Below are 3,871 nucleotides of genomic sequence, written 5' to 3' on the forward strand. Positions count from 1 at the left end.
ACGAAATAAATTGTATTTTACCGATTATTTTTATGCGTACATATTAACAGTAAATTGCGATAAAATTATGGTATAACTATCTTTTACTGATCTAGATATTTCGGTACTTTCGTCCTGAGAGATGATCATTTCATCAATAATTACTTCATTAATTTATGATGCACTATGCGGCATAAACGTGACGTCGATAGTTAGGTTAGAATTATCAAAATATTATGAGTATGATGACATACCATATCAATCACATGTTAATAGGGTAATTGTTGTTCAAGCTCCTTTTAAAAGAAAAATGCCTTAAATTTTCAGATGAAGAGTTTGAGGATCGGAGTCCTATAAAAAGTAAAATCAACCCTTTTACATTACCGGCCGACCAATTTTAGATATATTTCTTGTCTTCAAACATGCTTACTCCATTCGTTTCAAAATAACTGAAGTTATATATTTGTCCTAAGTCAAACTTCATAAACTCCGCACAAGTCTATATACAAAATACATCAACATCTATGACACCAAATTTGCTTCATTAGATTCATGATGACATATATTTTTGTATATGATATATATTTGGTATTGGGGATCTTATTATATTTTTTTATATACTTGGTCAAACATAAAAATCTTAGACTGGGAACAATCCTAAAACTTCAGTTACTTTGGAATGGAGGGAGTACATGATAAATGAATGCATGCATACATCATTGATGTTCCACGCCATGTTTTGGTAAAATAGGAAATATATATTGTATATCATATGTAAAAAAGAATAGTGGGAGTTTTTGCAAAATTAAATAGGAAGTTTTAGGATTGTTCTTGTGGGAGTTTTGGTAAAATAGGAAATTTAAATTTACATTAGTGGAAGTTGATATGTAGCGTACCAGTGCAAAAGTATGTTCAAAATAAGATACTGGGACGACCTTACTTGAACAGGATCTATTCTATAGGCTCGTACGGCTGCATCCTTTACCAATAAGGAGGCAAGCACTTCAGTCTGGTTGATGCATTCTGACCTCTAGGCCAGAGCGTGATTAACGGCCTGGAATTCACCTGATGGGTGCCATCCGACTGCTGTAGAGGATCGTTTCTGTTCCTGTTCACACTGGTGCATGGTGGCTCAGAGGTTGTCTGATAGACTAAAAAAAGATACTGGGAGTTTTCGGAAAAAAAATATATAGGGTTAGAGGGAGAGTCGTGCTTCTATCTTTTCTTGTCTTCGTCCATGTCGTGCGTTGTGAAAGGCTGGGCAAAGCACTGTTGCGTAGATCCACCCAATGAAACACAATTGCCGCCATGGAGAACAGTGGCCGGCAGCGGCCGGCAAATAGGAAATTGGCAGTCACATCTCACATGCATGCATACATGCCACCGGAGGGGAGACGTGTGCTCCCCCACGACATCGTCACACGGAACAGTTGCATCTCTGAGCACGCACGAACGTACCCTACCAACACAGCCAGCGGGGCGACTATTCCTGCGTTTGATCAAATCGTCAAGGATACTTTATGAGTATATCGATCGGGCAGCAGGGGTGTCCCGGCCGTAGCCTTTTGTCCGGAGGTGCCTAAGCCTAACGGTGCACATAGACATAGAGCTAGCTAACGTGCACGGTCATGAGTGGTGGGAATGTTGTCCCCGAAGTTTACCAAACCTACAGTACGTCCAAAATAGTACTACTTCGTTTACGGAGGGAGAACGTGAAAATGGATGAAACCGGTTCTTTTTTTTTGGAAACTTCAACAGAAAATTACCCCGGTCTGAAAATATTTCACAAACTGACCCTTTTGCATGATGTCCGTGGCTAGGACGCCGTGCTAGATGTCGCTACCATGGCACCCAACCCGGGTCATGCAAAAATGGGCTAGTTTGTGAAATACTTTCACATCGAAGTCATTTTGTGTTGAAGTTTTAGAAAAGGGTCAGTTTCTTTTACAGGGAGAACTAGGCAGGCAACATTGTACATGGTGCGGCCAGTCATGCACTCATGTAATAGCCACATCGAAGGCGGCACATGCAACAAACTCCCGTGCTTGTACTGCATGCCATTGTGCTTGTAAGTTGTAACAAACATTCTGGGACGTGTCTACCGAGCGGCCGGTGGCTCGGTAGCACTCCAGGGCAGCCTTCCCTTTTTAGTATATTTTTGTCCTAATCAAACAGATTAGGAAACATTTTATCCTCCTAATAAGAAAAAGACAAAGACCACACAACGTGTTTAAACAAAATTGAAAAGGCACACATGGAAACAAGTGTGAACGCATTAATTCAGATTGTAACATTTAGAAAAGTCATAACTTTTGAACCGAATATCGAAATTAAGATCCGCTTTCACCGTTGAACTCCTCGTGATGTGCTCTTCGAAACTAGATCCCACATGATTATGTTTCGACAAACTTTTTTTTGTGCAATTTTGTGCAACTGCCCCAATAGTCGATGTGCAACCACCTAATAGTCGATGTGCAACCACCTAATAGTCGATGTGCAACTTTCTCTATATCCATGGATGTGCAATTTTAGTTGATGGCACCTCACTCCAAACTACCCACTATCAAGTGAGACGTGCAATTCCGTCTGCTGGCCCACTCAACTTCTTAGTAGTCTATGTGCAACCTTTTCCCTATAGTTGGAAGTGCATTTTTTACTGTTTGCTACCTCGGTCAACTGCCAAGCAATGGATGTGCAACTTCGAAAACTGTCCCAGCCAACTACCTAATGGTCGGTGTGCAACTTTTCCCCGTACCCGTGGGTGTGTAGTTTTCATTACTAGCACCCCTTGCCACCCATCCCAGATAATGAGATATGCATCTTTAGGGTCTCACCTATAGACAACTTTTCTCTACCCTCATGGTCTTATGGATGTGCAGTTTTTCACCATCCAACAAATCCATGTCGGTGAGATGTGCAACTTTATCTGCTAGCCCAGCCAACCACCTAGCTGATTATGTGCAACTTCGCCTATTGCCACCGCCAACTAAAACTAAATATCCACAAATATGGAGGGGAAGGAGTTGCCCATTGACTACTATAAAGTTAGCTGAAACAATAGAGTAAGTTGCACATATAACTGATAAGGTAGGTCGGGCATGGTATGACAACAGTGAAAACCTATATCATCCATGAATAGGGAATGTGAGGGTTGCACATTGACTACTAGGTAGTTGGCCAGGTAGTAGACTAGTTGCACATCACTAAAAATATGTTGACATGGTTGCTATGTTCTAAATCTCATAAGAATTTTGATCATGTAGCTTTACAAAATGGTTTTGAAAAAAGTTGCACCATGCTGTATTAAAATTGCACGATGTAGTAATACAGTTGCACAATATAGCATCAAAGTTGGCATCAAAAAAATTTCGCCAAAACATATCCATGCGGGATCTAGTTTCAAAGATCTCGTCGCGAGAATTCCAACGGTGAAAACGGATCTGAATTCCGACGCATGGTTTGAAAGATACGACTTTTTGAAAATTTGTAAACCAGAATAAATGCATATGCAGATCCAACATACATGGAATCAAATGCGCTGACCTTTCCATATGACTATCCTATTAGTATATGCCACGTCATGAATAGAGACAAAATTTGGACCACAAAAAATGCATGCATGTTCTGTAAGAGCCGGCCGCTTGTTTCCACCAAATAGTGCGTATGCACTTTTTAGATTTCAGGAACATTCTGAGACCTCTGCATCCGTGGTATTAAAGTGGATGTAAAGCTCTGAGACTAACAAATCAATAAGTTAATACTTGTAGCGACCAGACCTCAAATAGTCTGTGCTGCTGTGCACCAGTGTCATCCCTGGATCAGTAATGCTGACACGCACAGTATAAATGGAGGATTTATAACAGAGTAGCAATCACACACTTATTACATCGAA

General features: G+C 40.6%; 1 non-coding gene across 1 annotated transcript; it reads left to right on the forward strand.

The window, feature by feature from the left end:
- Positions 1-909: 909 nt before the first annotated feature.
- Positions 910-1,132, forward strand: LOC123146688 (small nucleolar RNA U3). The gene has a single exon (XR_006472893.1). It is a non-coding gene; the product is annotated as a small nucleolar RNA U3 (small nucleolar RNA).
- Positions 1,133-3,871: the final 2,739 nt, after the last annotated feature.

Source organism: Triticum aestivum, chromosome 6D, assembly GCF_018294505.1.
Source record: "Triticum aestivum cultivar Chinese Spring chromosome 6D, IWGSC CS RefSeq v2.1, whole genome shotgun sequence".
Lineage (NCBI taxonomy): Eukaryota > Viridiplantae > Streptophyta > Magnoliopsida > Poales > Poaceae > Triticum > Triticum aestivum.